The sequence below is a fragment of the Balaenoptera borealis genome (assembly GCF_965194805.1).
Source record: "Balaenoptera borealis genome assembly, chromosome: 1".
In the NCBI taxonomy this organism is placed as follows: Eukaryota; Metazoa; Chordata; class Mammalia; order Artiodactyla; family Balaenopteridae; genus Balaenoptera; species Balaenoptera borealis.
In genome coordinates, this window is record NC_138860.1 from 83,487,431 (window position 1) to 83,509,099 (window position 21,669).

Sequence of the window (21,669 nt, forward strand, 5' to 3'; positions counted from 1 at the left end):
GGAGTGGGATGGAGACACAAGAGGGAGGAGATATGGGGATATATGTATCTGTATAGCTGATTCACGTTGTTATAAAGCAGAAACTAACACACCATTGTAAAGCAATTATACTCCAATAAAGATGTTAAAAAAATGGATTAAAGACCTAAATGTAAGCCTGGACACTATAAAACTCTTAGAGGAAAACATAGGAAGAACACTCTATGACATAAATCATAGGAAGGTCTTTTTTTACTCACCTCTTAGAGTAATGGAAATAATTACAAAAATAAACAAATGGTACCTAATGAAACTTAAAAGCTTCTTCACAGCAAAGGAAACTATAAACAAGATGAAAAGACAACCCTCAAAATGGGGGGAAATATTTGCAAATGAATCAACAGAAAAAGGATTAATCTCCAAAATATATAAACAGCTCATGCAGCTCAATATTAAAAAAATAAACAACCCAATCAAAAAATAGGCAGAAGACATAAATAGACACCTCTCCAAAGAAGACATACAGATGGCCAAGAGGTATATGAAAAGCTGCTCAACATCACTATTTATCAGAGAAATGCAAATCAAAACTACAATGAGGTATCACTTCACACTAGTTAGAATGGCCATCATCAGAAAAATCTACAAACAACAAATCCTGGAGAGAAAAGGGAACCCTCTTGCACTGTTGGTGGGAATGTAAATTGATACAGCCACTATGGAGAACAGTATGGAGGTGCCTTAAAAAACTTAAAATAGAATTAGCATATGACACAGCAATCCCACTACTGGGCATATATACAGAGAAAACCATAATTCAAAAAACACATGCACCCCAATGTTCATTGCAGCACTATTTATAATAGCCAGCTCATGGAAGCAATCTAAATGCCCATCTAGAGACGAATGGATAAAGAAGATGTGGCACATATATACAATGGAATATTACTCAGCCATAATAAGGAATGAAATTGGGTCATTCGTAGAGATGTGGATGGACCTAGAGACCGTCATACAGAGTGAAGTAAGTTAGAAAGAGAAAAACAAATATCATATATTAACACATATGTGTGGAATCTAGAAAAATGGTACAGATGAACCGGTTTGCAAGGCAGAAATAGAGACACAGATGTAGAGAACAAGCGTATGGACACCAAGGGGGGAAAGTGGAGGGGGGGGGGTGGTGGTGAAAAAAAAAGAAAAGATAAAAAAGGAAGAATGTGCCTTTTTTAGATGTTGTGTGTGATGTTTTTGACCTGTCAACTAGGTCAAGTGTGCTAACTATGTTTTTCAAATCCTTTCTATCCTTACGGATTTATACCTATTTATTTTATCAGTTATTGCAAAAGGTGTGTTAAAGTTTCCCACTATGATTGTGGATTCATCTATGTCTTCATTTATTTCTGTCAGTTATTTACAAATTTTAAGTTATGTTATATGGGTCATGCAAATTTAGATTTGTTATACTTACTGATCAATTGACTTTTTCTTATTTTTGAAATATCCTTTTTTATGTCTGAGGTAAATAGATTTATGTCTAGAAAATGGTGGGCCTCTTTTGCAAGGATGTTAGTATGGGGATTGTGTTAATCTACTAAGGAGCTGAGGTGAATTTGGGATTTTTTGTTGTGGTTATGTCCGTACACCTCAGATTTTAATTTCTTCTAGTATTATCTTGTGCTTAGGGTGGTGGCTGGGGTGCTGGAGGGTTTCTCTCAATTTTCCTACTCTACTCTCAGCTCTGGGCCTTCCTGGTACACCTGCCCAACAGAGTTGGTCTCTTTCTACACTCTTACCTCTCCTCCACTGGTAGAGTACTACTGCTTGTTATTTGATGCTTATGAGCCTGGTAAGGGGACAAGGGCATAATTTATTTTCTGGTCCATCCTCAGTCTTAGGCAGGCCCCCAGTGCTTGTGTCTTGAGTATGGTGCTTTCTCAGTGGTCTTGTGTCTGCTTCCTCTAGCAGCCAAACTCTTCTTTGTATTGTTGGTAGATCTATGTGAGAGAGAATTTCTGCCCTCTCCTAGTATAAAGGATCGCTAATTATATCGGTACAGGAATCTGGGACCAAGACTTTCCCCCCTGTCTTCCCTAGGAGTAGAAGGCTCTTTTCTTCTACTTCTCCCCCAGCCACGATGCCCCCTTCCCCTGGAGGCAACAGAGTTTGCTTCCTTGTTCGCCGATAGCTTAAAGCTCTTTTCTCCCACAGAGGAGAAAAGTCTTAGTGGGGCTGGTGCCTTTCTTACAGTGATGGCTGCTCCCTACACTATGTCAGCACCACTGAGGGGGGCATTCTCTGATCTACTTGCCTGTTCCCAGGACTTCTCATGAACACCAAGTGGAGAAGCTTGCAGAACCTTTAAGAGGGTGCAACATCCTCTGTTTCTGTGACACCCGGGCTCCCATACTGTCATGCTAGCCCATACTCAGGTTTTAGCAATTTGTTAGACACTTTAACTGTGTTCTTCTTGTTCGATTTACAGCACTTGACATCTCTTTCTCTGAGGTCTGACATAGGTAATCAGTGCTCACATTCTGCCTCCCTGTGAGCTTCAAGCTATTTGATTATTTTGAAACTTCTTCTCTGTTACCTTTGAGAAAGGTTTTGCTTTTATAGTTTATGTGCCTTTTACTTTTTGTTAAGGTGAACGTGAATCTCTCTCCAGCTTTTTTCATCCACAGTGGAACCGGAACTCTTCTCCCATTGCTTTAACATCCCTTTATGTCTCCTCTCTTGCCTACTTTTAGATTGATTAAATGTTATTATTCCTCCCTCCTCATTTGTTTTTCAGAGTTTTAAAAAACAATTCTTTTAGAGGGTGCTGCATAGCTTACAACATACATCCTTGATTTATAATCTAATACATATGAGTGCTTACCCTCTTTCTCAGAAAACCATAGGAACCTTAGAATGCTTTAATTTTGCTAACTTACTCCCAGGCTTGTGTGTAATTGTCAACATGCAATTTAATTATACAAAACTTTAAACCCCACACATCATTATTATTAACATACTGTATTTATTTACATTGATAGACATCAAGATTTCCTTTGCTCTGTATTTTTCCCTCTCCATGTGGAGAGTTTCCCATCACCCCTGTGTTTTAGACCCACCCTAGACTGAGGCTTATATGATGGAGGAGTTCATTTTTGGCTTTTGCCCACTTACTGAGCTAGTCATTCATGAATCAAGCCTGGGCTCTCCCTGCCCATCATCTGGCCACAGGGACTCCCTACTAGCCAAGGAGAAGGTGCTGGTGACCAGTTGGCCTCAGGGATCGACACTGGGTGGCTGGAGGAGCCATCAGGGAGCTCTTCACTTTATGGCAGCTGCTCCTGCGGCTGACTCAGTGCCTGAGGAGAAGTTCATAGACCCTGTGGGACCAAGATTGCAAGAGACATTTGCTTTGAGTGGTCTTCATTGTCATGGACAGCAGCCACCTTTTGGCAGGTGTGCCCTCAGAAACGGATGCCCCTGACATTTTGATCCAGATTTAAGCAAATGATTCACAAATTCTGGATGGTGGAAATCAGGCATTCCTTCAAGAAATTATGTTTTGGGTGTGTTATGAGGAAACGAGGAGTCACTTTCTGTTAGGGAAAGTCCCTTGGTGTAACCAAGAGTGTGTCTCAGTAATCATGGACTCAGTGGCAATGACTCAGTTTGCAGATACCTGTTCTTAAGCTGTTGAGGGTGGAGGCCTTATTCCCAGTTGTCATGACCAATGGTGACCTCACACAAAACTCCGTGTTTCCTATGAGGTCAGGTACCTGCTCCCCTGAGTGGGAGCTTAGATAATTCAGTGTTTCTGCCCTACCTAGAGCTCGCCTGGAGAGCAAGGGGGCACAGGTGTTCTTTCTTTGCCCTGTCCTGCCCATACTTCTTCTCCCGTTGGAAAACTACATGCTAGGAAAGATTTTTGATGATCTCACTAGATCAAGTAAGTTCAAATAGGGTTACCTCTGAGATTGAGGAGAGAAATATAGGCTAATAGAATCAATTCAATAAACCTTTATTCATGGTCTACTATTTACCAGACTCTATTCTCGATCATGTGGATATATCAGTAAGAGGTAACCAAGGTCTCAGCTCTGTCCTCCTGGAGCTTATGCTTGGAGGTTGTGGTAGAGGGTCTGTGTATATGGCTGGTGGGGAATATAAAGAAAAGATAGGTATTAAACAAGTGTATAATATCAAACATGAAATTCCTCACTTTGAGGGACTTAGAGCCTAGGTTTGCAAAGAGAAAACACATACACCAGTCCCACAGGCATTAGGCCTCTTGTACTCTGCTGTATCTGCTCCCCTTTTAAATCTACAGTCAGTCATACATGTGTCTATGTGCAAACAAATATTACCTTACACTTTTCTTAGGTTTTGTGCATGTTGAACCTTGTTTTATTTCCTGAGTTTAGGATGTATAGGGCATGGGGTATGCAGAAGGTGTCTTGAGATTCAGTGATAGAGGTGGCCCCCTTTCTGCACTTTCATAAACAAGCTAGGGATCCTCAACCATTCATGTCAAAAATGGAACAGCCTCAGTGAAGGGCCCATAGAAGAAAAGCAACAGTGGTGAGTTTCTGAGCCAGGGTAAGGTAGGAAACTACCAGGGCTTTTTGTGGCAGGGATTTTAATGCAGGTACATCTCTGAGTAAGCAGAAATTCGGTTATTCTGGAAGGACCTGAGGACATATTAGGGAGGTATTTCCCAAACTTCAGTAAATTCCATACCGATTTTCTTATTTCTGCATATCGCCAACATTATTACATACTTAACAGTTTTCATTGAAATTACCTTCAAATCAATAGACCTTAAAAAACATAGTAATTTTAGGCAGTATTATATATTACATAAGTTTGAAATTCAACTTATGAACTTTTCAAATATAGATTAAGATAGATTATACTTAAGATGTAAGACATTGTTTGCCATGTGGGATTGCCTTCTGTAACAAGTCATACTCTTGCAAACATTGGGAAATGCCGCAACAGGAATTCGTGTTTACAAATGGTGGCTATTATAAAAATAAAATAAAATTAAAATGGAGGTTTGCCTTCCTAGGAGATTCTTCTCTTTCCAAAAAGCTGTCACTCACTTCTTTGATCCTTTCTCTTAAGGTGACACTTGCAGTGTGCAGTAGAAATGAAAGACAGGGGAATGCACATTTCAAGGGGGTACCAGAAGAGGGGTGGGTTAGGCCTTGTTCTTCCCTGATTAAATTTACAGGCTGAAGCCATGGGAGGAGGGGCAGGGAAGAATAAGGGACAGTAGAAGTTATTGGAGGCTGGGGGAAGGGAGGCAGGGAGAAGGGCTTCTGGCTATGGTCTTGCAGGGCACACCAGGGGCACTCTACAAGAAAGCCCAGGTTGTTGTCTACCTGGCCCCTCCACTAGCCTGTAACTGTTGGAAGGCAGGTTCTGCTCCTAATAAAGCATGCATTCATGTTTCTATAAGGAATTATTAAGTAAATATTTTAAAATGTTTCCTTTATACTAATTATAAGCAGTAAAATTACTAAAAGGAAAAGACGTAAGTAATCTTTCTGGAGGAAAGTAAAGATGGAGCAAGCTGAGGAGCTGGGGTACTGCAGGCAGTTCTGGGGAGAGACAAGCCTCCAGGGATGAGACTGGAAACAGCATCACTAAAGGAGTGTCCAATGTCTTTTAGCAAGCAAGCAGACCCAGGAGGTAGTTAGGGTTTGAGCTGTGTCAAAGGCACGTTCAATGTGATCTCACCCCAGGGCTCTTGTCCACTCAGCCATATTGCCGGAGTATATAAAACAGAGAACTAGAGACAGATGGTGATAAGTCTCTTTGAGGAATATGATCACTAGGAACAGTGTTGAAAGCCACAATAATTTAGCAGTAATTCATGACTAAAATGTTCAGTTCATAAAATGGCAGTTAGTAATAATGACCAAATTATGAATAATTTGATATAAACACTTTCCTGAATTTATGCCTGATTTCCCTGACAATCACATTGTCATTTAAGTACATAGATTAATTAAAATAATAAACATATTTGTCCTTTGAGTGGCTGACTTAAGAGGTAATTTGGAGACTGAGTATTTCAGAGATGACACAGGGGGTCAAAATGTGTTTTCCCTTCAAAAGTTGAAGAAGTTGAAGGAGATCTCCTGGGAGTAATTCTGTAGGAGAAAACAAAATGGAACATAAAGGGAGAACTATGAGGAAAACTTATTCCTGGGCAGGCCCAGAGGCTGCGGATTGGAGACCCGAAATGCAGAAGGTCTTGGAGTTCCTGGTGAATTTCAAATACCCACAATGGTGCAGGCTTTACTAATACTTCAATGCCAAGCTCAGACCATGTTTGTGTTCTATTCAGAGAAATGTGGCCTGTGAAAATATGGCCCCAGTAATCACTGTTGGGGGATATTCATATGTCTCTAATTGTAAAAAATTTTAAGAATACTTTCAATGTCACATAAATTCTTTGGGATCATTAAAAGAGTATTGAGACAAAAGGGGAGTAGAAAGGAGAGGAATATATTACAAGTGTGACTTGGAGAGATGTCTAGAATGGGACCAGGTATCCAATTATATGGGCAAGGAGAGCTAGAAAGAGTGGCCAGGCTTATGATGCAGATAATCTGAGATGATGTGAAATGGGTACTAACCCCATTCATTCAAACACTCCATTAGTTGCCAATTAGAGAACTTCCCTACCTTCAAATTGGAACAAGGACCTAAAAGTGCCGGGCAAGGCAGGGTTCCAGTTAAGGTAAACTCCACACTAAGCATGTGCCCCAGGGAAGAGGATCTTGGTGCAGAATGCTTCCAGTAACAGGGTACATGTCGAGTCCTTTTTAGAATTTCAGGTGAACTGAATTGAGCTGTGCAGTTTTGGAGCTGCCCAGGCCTGGGCTGTTCTCTTTTTCATTAGGGTTCTCTGCAATATAGCCTCCATCTCATTTCCCGATCAGCTTTGGGGAATCTACAGAGTCTGACTGGTGGGGTGTGGTGGAGGGGTCATGTCATGCTTCAGGTGCTCCAAAGTGTTTTATTTAATATGGAGGCCCAAAATGTTTTTTTAAAATAAATTTATTTAGTTTTATTTATTTTTGTCTACGTTGGGTCTTCGTTGCTGCACGTGGGACTTCTCTAATTGTGGTGAGCAGAGGCTGCTCTTCGTTGTGGTGTGCGGGCCTCTCATTGCAGTGACTTCTCTTGTTGCAGAGCATGGGCTGTAGGTGCGCAGGCTTCAGTAGTTGTGGCACTCAGGCTTAGTTGCTCTGTGGTATGTGGGATCTTCTTGGATAAGGGCTCGAAACTGTGTCCCCTGCATTGGCAGGCGGATTCTTAACCACTGTGCCACCAGGGAAGCCCCCCAATTGTGTTTAATGTCATTCATTTGGTCACTGGAAGTTGCAAATGATGATATATATCTTTCTACCTCCCCCCGACCCTCCATGCCTTTTTTGAGAATTGTATTAAAGATCACAGGAGAAAATAAATGAATGGGAAATAAAAATGAGTGAGAGACAGAAGACTCTCCCCTCTCCTGTGATCATTTTAAGAGTATCTAGAGGTACAATTTTAAAACTAAGTTGGGGTGGTTCCTGCATTCAAGGAGACACATGAAGCTGACATTGTCTTCTCTTAAGACATCTTCTCTCTTGTCAGTAGAACTTTTTTCCCCTCATGTATGCTCAGTGGCAACTCTTAAAGAAAAACTGATTGCATCAGTTGCAGAGGAAGAGGCAACTGTCCCAAACAATAAGATGACTGTAGAGGGATACTCCTATAGGCATATAAGCCAAAGCTCATGTAAAGAATTGTGTAATTATCCTTTTGATTTTCAAGAATCTGCTTTGATTTCTTAATACCTTCTTGATGACTGTCTGGATTCCACACCCTTTCCCTGAGACATGGCAGCCCTGAGAACCTCCTCCTATCTTCTCCTCAAGAGTCCTGAACCATGCCCACCTCCAAATGCCCACCTATACAGCGCCCACCTGTGCAGTGCCAGAAGGGCCCTTCTGTTCAGTAACCCTTATCCTACCAGAAGAAAGGCCCACCAACATCACTTTCAGCTCCCAAACTTTCAGGACCATGAAATAAGAACAAATGTGGCATTATAATTCATGGGTTCTAAATCCTACTATTGTGTCTTTTTTGTATCCTTACTCATCTTTGCCCCTGCTCTGCCTGGAATAATATGTGACAGACAAGTGACTTTTCTGAAGTGGTAGAAAGCTTCTCTCTGACCAAGAACCACCCCTGATTCCAAGCTTCCTGAGACCTCAGAAAGAAAAGCAAGATCAAACCCTATTGCGTGCATTCTGCCTATGATACAGATGGGATACCAATCCTCCAGCAATGTATATTCCTTTCAGCATCATGAATAAAGGATATAGTTCATGGTCAAATGTAAATTTAGTTTCTTTTTCTCTTTTTTGGTCATTTTTTAAAACTTGCTTTTGGTAACTATAGTTGATCAGTGTTTTTGTTATGGTGGTGAAGGAGATAGTAGTGGTCTGTATGTGTGCATGTGTGTGTGTGTGTGTTTGTGTGTGTGTGAATCTTTTTTCCCATTTGATCCAGAGTTTTAGCCTCTTACAATAAAATGTTTCATGAATCTTGCTTAAATTGGATCTGTTACAATGGATAAAAGAGTATATCTTCAGTGTTTCAAATTCATATTCTACTAAATACTTACATCCCTTATGAGTCCTGTTGGGATATTTTAAAATACTGTTCTGATTTCTTTAATAATTTTAAAGGTAATAAAGATATTATTGTTTCTAAAGTAAGTTTTTTTACAATATAGTTTAATTTTACTTAAAAATTCCAGCCTAAGTAAAATCTATATAACACAAATAAGTTTCTGGAATAAAAATCATTAGTGAAAAATTCTTAATGTTCTAGATATCTTTTCCCCCTTCTACTCACTTTTTAACATAACCTTTTCTCATTGTGTTTTTTTATATTCAATTGTATGAACCGTTTATGTATTTTGATATATTCCCTTATCAGACATATCATTTGCAAATATCTTCTCCCATTCAGTAGGGTTTTTTTTCATTTTGTTGATAGTTTCCTTCACTGTGCAAAAGCTTTTAAGTTTGATTAGGTCACATTTGTTTATTTTTTGCTTTTGTTTCTCTTGGCTGAGCAGACAGATCACCCCCCCAAATGTTGTAAGACTATGTCAAAGAGTGTACTGCTTTTTGTATGTTTTCTTCTAGGAGTTTTATGGTGTCCAGTCTTACATTTAGGTCTTTAATCCATTTGAGTAAATTTTTGTATATAAAATGTTCTAATTTCATTCTTTTACATGCAGTTGTCCAGTTTCTCCAACACCACTTATCAAAGGGACTGTCTTTTACCCATTGTTTATTTTTGCCTCATTTGTGGTAGATTAATTGACTGTATAGACATGGGTTTACTTCTAGGCTCTCTTTTCTGTTCCATTGATCTATATGTCTGTTTCTGTGCCAGTACCATACTATACTTTTGTAGTATAGTCTGTAGCCAGGGAGCATGATACCTCCAGCTTTGATTTTTTTCTCAAGACTGTTTTGGTTATTTGGTGTCTTTTGTGGTTCAATACAAATTTTAGGATTATTTGTTCTAGTTCTGGAAAAATGTCAAGGGTATTTTGATAGGGATAGCATTAAATCTGAAGATTGCTTTGGGTAGTATGGACATTGTAAGAAAATTAATTCTTCTAATCCATGAACATGGGTCATCTTTCCATTTCTTTGTATCAACAAATTTCCTTCATCAACATGTTATAGTTTTCAGAGTATAGGCCTTTCACCACTTTGATTAAGTTTATTCCATGGCATTTTCTTCTTTTTGATGCAATTTTAAACTGGATTGTTTTCTTGCTTTCTTTTACTGATAGTCCATTACTAGTGTATAGAAAAGCAACAGATTTCTGTATATTAATCTTGAATCCTGTAACTTTACTGAATTCATTTATTAGTTCCAATAGTTTTTGGTGGAGACTTTTGAGTCATATATATATATATATATATATATATATATATATATATATATGCTATCATGCCATCTGCAAGTAGTGACAGTTTTACTTCTTCCCTTCCAATTTGGACACCTTTTATTTTTTTTTCTTTTCTTTTTTTGGTCTGATTGATATGGTTAAAACTTCAAATTCTATGTTAAATAGAAATGGTGAGAGTGGGCAATCTTGTCTTTTTCCTAATTTTGGAGGAAAAGCTTTTAATTTTTCACCACTGAGTATGATTTTAGCTGTGGTTTTGTCATAAATGGACTTTATTATGTTGAGATATAACACTCTATATCTATAACACTCTATATCTAGTTTGTTGAGAGTCTTTATCTTGAATGGGTGTTGAATTTTGTCAAATGTTTTTTCTGCATCTGTTGAGATGATCATGTGAGTTTATCCCTCCTTTTGTTAATGCAGGGTATCCATTGATTGATTTGTGAATATTGAACCATCCTTGCATCCCTGAAATAAATACCACTTGATCAGGAAGTATGATCCTTTTTACATATTGCTGAATTCCTTTTGCTAATATTTCATTGAGGATTTTTGCATCTATGTTCATTAGTGATATAGGCTTGTAATTTTCTTTTTTTCATAATATCTTTGTTTGGTTTTGGAATCAGGCATATTGTGGCCTCATAGAATGAGTTTGGGAATGTTCCCTCCTCTTCAATTTTTTGGAATAGTTTGAGAAAAATAGGTATTCACTCTTCTTTATATTTTCAGTAGAATTCCTCTGTGAAGCTGTACTATTCTGTTTTGTTTGCTGGGAGTTTTTGGATTACTGATTGAATTTCAATACTAGTAATTAGTCTGTTCAAATTATGTCTTCCTGATTCAGTCTTGGAAGGTTGTATGTTTCTAGGAATTTATCCATTTCTTCTAGGTTGTCCAATTTGTTGGCGTATAACTGTTCACAGTATTCTCTTATGGTTGTTTGTATTTCTAGGATATCAACTGTAATGTCTACTCTTTCATTTCTTATTTTATTTATTTTGATCCTCTCTCTCCTGTTTTTTCTTAATAAGCCTGACTAAAAGCTTAACAATTTTTAATTTTTCAACAAACAACCTCTTGGTTTCATCAATATTTTCTATTTTTTGACCTCTATTTTATTTATTACCTCTCTGATCTTTATTATTTCCTTCCTTCTGCCTTTCGGCTTTGTTTGTTCTTTATAAAAATTCTTTCAGATGGTGGGTTAGGTTGTTCATTTGAGATTCTTCTTGTTTCTTGAAGTAGACCTGTATTGCTATAAACTTCCCCCTTAGAACTGATTTTGCTGCATCCTACAGATTTTGGAATGTTGTGTTTTTGTTTTCATTTGTCTCAAGGAATTTTCTGATTTTCTCTTTGATATGTTTTTTGCTCTATTGGTTTTTAGTTGCATGTTGTTTAATTTCCATGTGTTTTAGTTTCTTCCATTTTTCTTTCTGTAATTGATTTCTAGTTTCATATTGTTGTAGTTGACAAAGATGTTTGATATAATTTATATCCTCTTGAATTTGTTGAAAGTTGTTTTGTGGCCTGGCATGTGATCCATCATGGAGAACATTCCATGTGTATGTGAAAAGAGTGTGTATTCTGCTGTTTTTGGATGTAATGTTCTGTAGATATTTATTACTAAGGAATTTGTAGTTTTATCTCTCACATTTAGGTATTTGATGCACCTTGAGTTAATTTTTGCATATGGTGTAAGGTGTGGGTCCAAATTAATTCTTTTGCTTGTGGATATCAAGTTTTCCCAGGACCATTTGTGGAAAACACTGTCCCTTTCCCCACTGAATGGTCTTGGCATCCTAGTCAAAAGTCAACTGACCATATATGGAAAGATTTACTTCCAGATTCTCTAGTTTATTTCATTGATCTATATGGCTGTCTTTATGTCAGCACTATAGGGTTCTTTTTTTTTCTAATCTATGATGGTTTTATTGATTATTTCACAATAACCCGTTTCATTATTAAATTGGAATGGTATTTTATTAATGAATAGAAAATATGACCAAACTTTGGGTGTTTTGGAGTGTATTAAAATAATACCAAGGTAAACTTACAGTGTCACCTTGTTCAGCCCATGTCTTTCTTTTCTTTTTTTTTTTAACATCTTTATTGGAGTATAATTGCTTTACAATGGTGTGTTAGTTTCTGCTTTATAACAAAGTGAATCAGTTATGCATATACATATATCCCCATATCTCTTCCCTCTTGCATCTCCCTCCCTCCCACCCTCCCTATCCCACCCCTCTAGGTGGTCACAAAGCACTGAGCTGATCTCCCTGTGCTGTGCGGCTACTTCCCACTAGCTATCTATTTTACATTTGGTAGTGTATATATGTCCATGCCACTCTCTAACTTCATCCCAGCTTACCCTTCCCCCTCCCCTTGTCCTCAAGTCCATTCTTTAGTAGGTCTGCCTCTTTATTCTTGTCTTGCCCCTAGGTTCTTCATGACTATTTTCTTTTTCTTTTTAGATTCCATATATATATGTTAGCATACATTTGTTTTTCTCTTTCTGACTTACTTCACTCTGTATGACAGACTCTAGGCTCATCCACCTTGCCACAAATAACTCAATTTTGTTTTTTTAATGGCTGAATAATATTCCATTGTATATATGTGCCATATCTTCTTTATCCATTCATCTGTCGATGGACACTTAGGTTGCTTCCATGCCCTGGCTATTGTAAATAGAGCTGCAATGAACATTGTGGTACATGACTCTTTTTGAATTATGGTTTTCTCAGGGTATATGCCCAGTAGTGGGATTGCTGGGTCATATGGTAGTTCTATTTTCAGTTTTTTAAGGAACCTCCATAGTGTTCTCCATAGTGGCTGTATGGAGAACAATTTACATTCCCACCAACAAACACTATAGGGTTTTGATTACTGTAGATTTGTACAAAGTTTTGAGTCAGGAAGCATGAGACCTCCCTATGTGCTCTTCTTTTTCAAGAATTATTTAGCTATTTGGGATTCATTGAAGTTCCATATGAATTTCAGAATGAGATTTTCTACTTCTGCAAGATACACATTTGGGATTTTAATAAGGATTGCATTGACAATGTAGAGCTTTTGGATATTACTATTATCTTAACAATATTGTATTCTAATCTATGAATTTGGGATGTCTTTCCAATTATTTACATCTTTAATTTTTATCAGTTTTTTTTTAGTTTTTAGTGTATGGGTATTTCACATCATTGATTAAATTTATTCCTAAGTATTTTATTCTTTTTGATACTATTGTAAATAGAATTCTTATCTTAATTTTCTTTTTAGATGTTTATTATTAGTACATGGAAATACAACTGATTTTGTATCCAGCTATTTTGGTGAATTTGTTAATAGCTCTCACAGATGTTCTTGGTGAAATTTTAAAGTTTTCTACATGTAAGATCATATCTTCTGCAAACAGGGATCATTTTACTTCTTTCTTTACAGTTTGGATGCGTTTTATTTCTTCTTCTTACCTAATTACACTGGTTAAGTTTTCGAATGTTGAATAGAAATGGCAGATGTGGTTATCCTTGTCTTAGTCCCGATCTTAAGGGAAAAATTTCAGTATTTCATCATCGGATATGATGTTAGCTGTAGGTTTTTAATGGATGGCCTTAATCAAGTTGAGGATGTTTCCTTTTATTCACATTTTTATTTTGTCTTTTTAAAAAGAATTAAGTTAATTTAATTAATTTATTTATTGGCCACCCCACACGGCATGCGAGATCTTATTTCCTAGACCAGGGATTGAACCCGTGCCCCCTGCAGTGGAAATGTGGAGTCTTAACCACTGGACCACAAGGGAAGTTCCTTATTGAATGGCTTTTTTATCATGAAAGGTATTGAATTTTGTCAAATGCTTTTTCTTCATTGGTTGAAATGAAGAAATGTATTTTTCCTCTTCTTTTTATTAATGTAGTATATTATATTGATTGATTTTTGTATATTGGATAATAATTGCATTCAGGAATAAATTCTACTTGTGCATGTTGTATAATGTTTTTAATATGTTGCAGAATTTGATTTGCTAAATGTTGATAAAAACTTTTCTGCATCAGAATTTGTCAGGTATTTTAGTCTGTAGATTTAATTTCTTATAGTGTCTTTGTCTGGCTTTTATATCAGGGTAATGCTGGCTTCATAAAATAAGCTAGGAAGTGTTCCCCTTTTTCAATTTTTTGAAGAATTTGAAAAGGATTGGTGTATATTCTATAGGTATTTGCTTTGTGGTTACAGTGGTTATTACATCCTAAAGTTATAACAACCTAGTTTGGATTGATGTCAACTTAACTCCAATTGCATTAAAAAAGTTTATTCCTATGAGCCTCCATCCCCTTTTTATGCTAATGATGTCATAAATTACATCTTTCTACTTTTTGTGGTCACAAATATAGTTTTACAATTATTTTTAATAAACTTGTCTTTTACGTATAGTAGAAAGTAGAAACTGAAGTTATAAACTAAAATTACCATAATACTGGCTTTTGTATTTTCCCATGCACTTACTTTTACTGGAAATTTTAATATATTCAAATGATTTCAAGTTTTGTTCTTTTTAAGCATCCTTTCATTATCAACATAAAGGGCTCCCTTTAACATTTCTTGTAGGGCAAATCAGATGGTAATGAACTCCCACAAGTTTTGTTTATCTGGAATATCATAAATGCTCCCTTGTTTTTAAAGGACAGTTTTGCCAGATACAGAATTCTGGGTTGACAGGGTTCTTCTTGCAGCACTTTAAACATATCATATCCCACTGCCCCTTGGCCTCCAAAGTTCTGAGGAGAAATTGGCTGACAGTTTTATTGAGGACCCCTTATACATTAGAGTCTACTCATTTCTTGCTGCTTTCAAGATTCTCTCTTTTTACTGTTTGATTATGATGCGGGTTTCTTTGGATTTAACTTACATGGATTTGTTGAGTTTCTTGGATGTGTAGTTCTGCTTTTTCCAGAAGTCAGATAAATAGAATCATACTGTATGTAGCCTTTCAGACTGACTTCTTTTACTTAGCAATTTGCATTTAATATTCAACTAAGTCTTTGTGTGGCTTGATAGTTCATTCCTATTTATCACTGAATAGTATTCCATTGTGTGGGTCCACCACAATTTATTTACCCATTCATCTATTGAAAGGCATCTTGGTTGCTGCCAGTTCTTGGAAATTACAAATAGAGCTGCTATAAACATTACCTTGCAGATTTTTGTGTGGGCGTATTTTGAAAGCAGTTGGGTAAATTTCTAGGAGGGTTATAACTAGATCATATGGTAAAATTATATTTAGCTCTGTAAGTTCTTGGGTCAGTTTTGATTTTAGAATTTTATAAGAATTTTTATATCTCACTTATCTTTTCTGTAAGTTATCGTCTTATTGTTCCATCGGCTCTGTCAGCCCTCTCTGTCCAGGAAGCAAATTTTCTTTATTTTTCTTTATGACATTTTGTGAAGCGACCTAACAGCCCATGTACTTTCACTGTCTTGGAAAGACTGTTATGAGAAGTGTCTGATTCATTCCATTTTTTACCTCATGTTCTTCTTACTCTCACTAGCACACACCACATGGGATCAGTTCATATTTTTATCAGCCCTTGAAATCACTCCTTTAAATATTCTGATCTCACATGTAGGGAATACAAACCTAGGATTTATAAAGTCCATTTGCAACTGAAAAGTTAGTGCTGATGGCTATTCATTTTCTTCTAAGGACTTAGCCTGACATTAGGGTAAACTGCCACAAGGAGGAATGTGATATTTAAACTAGAGATTTTCCTGTTGTCTTAAACAGCTAACCATAGTGTTAGTAAAATGAACCAGAGATTACATCATATTTTTAATACAGAATAATAAATATTTATAAATGTTATTTTTTCCACCAACAAAATTAACATGTTAGATTTTATTGGATTGGGATTTTTTTTGGTATTTAACAATATTCAGAGGAAGGCTTAAGTGAATCCAAATACCTAGGAACAATTATATTGTCCTGTTTCTATACTATGTTCTAAATTTCTGCTTAGATTAACTCTCATTTCACCACATAAGAATAAGTGTCTATGATAGTCCATTTTATTATTTCTTTATACCTAATTCAAGATGGGTGTTCTTTTTAGCTTTCTCCTAAAAACTTTTGGAAGTGACTTAAAATAGAAATGATATAAAAATTCTTTTTAAAAATGAAGCATGGTGTTGGGGACTGTTCTAATTTCATTCTTTTACATGTAGCTGTCCAGATTTCCTAGCACCACTTATTGAAGAGGCTGTCTTTGCTCCATTGTGTATTCTGGCCTCCTTTGTCATAGATTAGGTGACCATAGGTTCCTGGGTTTGTCTCTGGGCTTTCTATCCTGTTCCATTGATCAATGTTTCAGTTTTTGTGCCAATACCATACTGTCTTGATTACTGTAGTTTTGTAGTATAGTCTGAAGTCAGGGAGACTGATTCCTTCAGCTCCACTTTTGTTTCTTAGAACACTCCCAAACACCATACAGAAAAATAAACTCAAAAGGATTAAAGACCTAAACATGAGGCCAGACACTACAAAACTCTTAGAGGAAAACATAGACAGAACATTCTTTGACATAAATTGCAGCAAGATCTTTTTGGACCCACCTCCTAGAGTAATGAGAATAAAACCAAAAATAAACAAATGGAACCAAAGGAAACTTAAAAGCTTTTGCACAGCAAAGGAAACCATAAACAAGATGAAAAGACAACCCTCAGGATGGGAGAAAATATTTGCAAACAAAGCAACAGAAAAAGGATTAAACTCCAAAATATACAAACAGCTCATACAGCTCAATGTCAAAACAACCAAACAAACAAACAACCCAATCAAAAAATGGGTGGAAGATCTAAATAGACATTTCTCTAAAGAAGACATACAGATGGCCAAAAAGCATATGAGAATATGGTCAACATTGCTAACTATTAGAGAAATGCAAATCAAAACTACAGTGAGGTATCACCTCACACTGGTCAGAATGGCCATCATGAAAAAGTCTACAAATAATAAATGTTGAAGAGCGAGTGGAGAAAAGGGAACCCTCATGCATTGTTGGTGAGAATGTAAATTGATACAGCCACTATGGAGAACAGTATGGAGATTACTTAAAAAACTAAAAATAGACCTACCATATAACCCAGCAAGCCAACTACTGGGCATATACCCTGAGAAAACCATAATTCAAAAATGCACCCCAATGTTCATTGCAGTACTATTTACAAGAGCGAATACATGGAAGCAACCTAAATGTCTACCAACAGAGGAATGCATAAAGAAGCTGTGGTACCTATATACAATGGATAGTTACTCAGCCATAAATAGAATGAAATTGGGTCATTTGTAGAGACATGGTTGTACCTAGAGACTGTCATACAGAGTGAAGTAAGTCAGAAAGAGAAAAACAAATATTGGATATTAATGCATATATTTCAAAATTGAAAAAAATTGGTATAGACAGTCTTATTTCCAAAGCAGAAATAGAGACACAGATGTAGAAAACAAATGTATGGATACCAATGGGGAAACGGGGGTTGGTGGGATGAATTGGGAGATTGGGATTAACATATAGGCATAGTGATACTATGTATAAAATAGATAACTAATTAGAACCTACTCTATAGCACAGGGAACTCTACTCAATGCTCTGTGGTGACCTAAATGAAAAGGAAATCCAAAAGAGAGAGGATATATGTATACGTATAGCTGATTCACTTTGCTGTACAGTATAAAGTAACACAATATTGTAAAGCACCTATACTCCAATAAAAATAAAAAAAATAAAAACAAACAAAAAACAAAGCAAGGATAAAGGATATATAGAAAAATAAAATAAAACCTTTTATGGAGTGGTGTTGAAAATATTCTAAAAAAAAATGAGGCAAATAACTTCCTCAACTATCAAACACAACTTGAACTTGATGTTTTAGCTTTACTTGATTAACAATTTATTATTTAACTAATTGTATACTTTCTGCCACCTGTGGTAAGTGCTTTATATAGTTTCATTTTAAAATTTATTTCTCATAACAGTTTAAAGGGAGGTACTATTTTTACTGCTATGTTATTATCATCACTACCTCTTTTACTACCATCCTCTTTTACCTAATTTATCACAGTCTGACTAATTTTAGGATTTCTATCTGTCTGACTTTTGAAGTCTGGACAAACTCATTCCTCACTAGTTTTTTAAGCTAAGTATGATCCTCCATTTTTGATTGAACTGTTGCATAGATACATATGACTTTCAGGGGCCTGTGGCTTTTGTGTGTCAATGCTGGGAGGAGGGTGGATTATCATTGGGATTTTTCTTCAAGAAGGATTATATTGAGATGTGGTCAAATATGGAGACAATAGCAATAAAACATCTACCACCTTCAGTCCCAACTTTGATGACTGGCCAGAAATGTTGGTGTAGAACGTCTGGTCTGGAAAAGAGGAAGAGTATTTTCCCTCTAATTGAGGAATAGATAGATTTGTCTCTTGTTCCCTTTTCAAAGTAACATTTTAAGATTCTTTACTCATTAGCAGATATTCTTTGGAAAATCTTTTGAAAAGAAAAATACAAAATAAAAATTATCTGTAATTACACCAGTAAATCACTCTTAGCAAATTACATGTATTTCCTGTCTTTTCTCGAATATATGTTAATCAAAATCTCATCATGTTTTACATATGATTTTAAATTATAATTTGAATATTTTTGATAATATTAAAACAACTTCTAAAAGTGCTCTTTGGTGATCTTAAGAATTCAACCATATGAATGTACTGTAATTTGTCTAATTCAGCAAGATTATGGAAGGTTGGTGGAGAGTGAGCCTGACACTCAGAAATAAAAGCAAAAGGCAGAAATTCAAGGATACTTGCAGTTACCTTTTTTTTCTTCCTACAAATATCAGGAATATCTTACCATAATTCTCATTTACTCATTTTTATTTCTTCCCTATTTTATTGTAGAATCTTAATTCTCACGATTATTCTGTTCAATGGTGTATAACATACAGTAGTAATATGTGAGATAAAATGTTGAAGCAAAAATTGGACAAAATTTTTAAAAATGTTTTTTCCTTTCATTTTTCTTATAGTAATAATTCATAGTAAAACCCTCAGAAAGCTACAGAATGGAGAAAGTAGTCTTCATTGCAGCATTTCATGAAGTTGATCTTGAGACACTCTTGAGTGTTCAAGTTCACCACTGCAACCAATAAAGTGACCTCTGCCTGACATGTTGGGGGCACCAGGCTTGCTGTGACTTTGGTGCTTTGACTATAATGGTTTGTGCCCTTTTAGAGAGATGTGTCCTCAGCGGGAATGACCCCATGTATGAGCAAAGCTGGAGTACCTGACACTGCAATCCCATTTGAGTAGTTAATTCTCAAATGTTTTGATGACAGAAATCAGACATTTCTCTAAGGATTTATGTCTTAGATGTGATGTGAAACTATGGGGAGTAGTAACTGATCTGTTGAGTAAAGTTCCTTCTGTTTGTTCTCTGAAATACTCTATATGATTGATCTGGTGATGACGTTGCTTGTAGACACCTTTCCTGAAGGTGGTCTAGTCATGGCTCTGTCCCTGGATGGTAATGGCCAATGGTAATGTGGGTTAAAAGCTTTTCCTTACTGACAGGAACAAAACAGTTCTGTGAACCCAACCTGTTTAACTGATGGGATGTGATGCTGGGTTGATCCTTCACTTTCCGAAGCATAGATGGTGACTCTTTCATAGGTTTCAAGGGCTTCCTCTTTTTATTCCTCCCCTCCTCATTCTCCTCTTCTTCCTCCTTTCCCATTATAAAACCACAGTCCTGAAAATCTTCCTGACAAGGAAGGGCATTTAGTAACATCATTTTAAACTTTTAATTTGAAACTGGTCAGCTCTACTGACTGCAAGAATTTTTAAAAATATGAAAGTACTAATCACTAAATGCATTGACATGAAAATGTACAAAATTGGACAGCTAGGAGTACACATTGGGGAGCAAAGGGTAATATGGCAGATTGAGGGGACTGGAGGGTTGAAGGAGAAGACAGAAAATGAGCATGAAAATACATTTTTAAAATTACTGTCTTTTAAAGACCTAAAACATATCTGGAAAGAGTAGAAGAAAGCAAAGAGATCAGCCCTAAGTTTGTAATTCACCTAGAATTCGGACCTTTAGTGCTCTGATCCTCTCTCCCCTCCCCAAACCTACTCTCAGTCACTTATACGTGATGGTTTGAGTCTTAAAAGGTATCTTACATTTATTTTTGGTTTCACAAAAGTTAAATCTGATATTTATGGTTGGAATAAAAAATATTCATTTTCTTTGATAAAGGAATTTTAAGGATATGATAGCAGTCAAGAGGAGTGTTGGGGTCAGGTGAGACGGGACATCCTGATTCTATTAAAAATGTGTTACCACGTTCTACAGTAATATAAAGCCAGTGTTGAAAACTTTTCCTAAATGAGACAGGGCCGCTCACCAGCCATGACCCATAAAGAAAAGTTTCAGTGCCCAAGGGGACAGAGGATAGTTCAGGTCCTGGACTGAAAAGGCAGAAATGAAATCTTTTGCCAGGGTTGGAGAACATACTAGGGCATTGTTTCTTGAACTTCAGTTATTCCCTAAAGGCTCATTATATTTGTTATAATTACACATCACAAGTATCATGTAATATTGATAATTTTTACTTTAAATTCACTTTAAACTAACTTTTTGAATTTTTAATTTAATTGGCCATAGGGAATCAAGTGCATGAAATGGCAGAAGAAATATTCAATTTACATATATATGTGTATATATACATATATATATGAATAGAGAGAGACACACACACACACACAACGAGAGAGAGAGAGAGAAGAGAGAGAGAAAGAGACAAATATAGAGAGAGAGATTAGGAAGGCTGGAAAGTCCAAAATATGCAGGGCCAAGCCTAGCTGGAAGGCCATCAGGCAGGGGAATTGTCTCTTACCTGGATGGGGGAGGGGTCAGGCTTTTGTTCTATTCAACAGACTATATGAGGCCTACCCACTTACAGAGGGCAAACTCCTTTACTCAGGGCACTGATTTAAATATTACTCTCATCCAAAAGCATCCTTAGAGAAAAAGCCCGAAAAAAGATTGACCAAATATTTGAGCAACCTGTTCCAGTCAAGTTGACCTATAAAAAATATCAAAAATTCCTTCCAGCACATGAACAAACTGTATAAAGAAAGTAGAGCAGGAAATAGGTTAATTTCACGTATATTCCACTGTGATCAATGTGGAAGAATCTACAGATAGGTTAAAATTATAGTAAAATTATTATTAACGATTAAGAAGTAGTGTATGAATGGCAATTAACATCAACGACCGAATTATTAATAAAGTGATTTCAACTATCTCTTGAATTTACCCCTAGATTTGATGTGAATCAATGTGCTTAAATAATTCATAAATAATAAATAGATTTAAAACTCGTTATTTGAATGGCATTGCCTATTAGATAGGGTTTTCCAAAGATTTCAAAGAGGCAGGAAGCCAGAAAATTTAAACACTCGTCTGAGCTTTCTTCAAAAGTTGAAGAATCCAAAGAGGTCCTTTGGGGGAAATTAGGTAAGAGCAGGTGGGATGTCACGTTTGGGAGGTATGAGTAAAAGGCTTGGTTTCTATTGTAAGTCTAGGTTCTGATCTGCCAGCTGATTGGAATTATGGTAGGTG

General features: G+C 36.4%; 1 protein-coding gene across 1 annotated transcript in view; it reads right to left on the bottom strand.

Annotated features, from left to right (window-relative positions):
* LELP1 (late cornified envelope like proline rich 1) overlaps positions 1-21,669 on the bottom strand; it is a 207,743-nt gene that overhangs the window by 106,250 nt on the left and 79,824 nt on the right. The gene's annotated exons all lie outside the window — the stretch shown is intronic.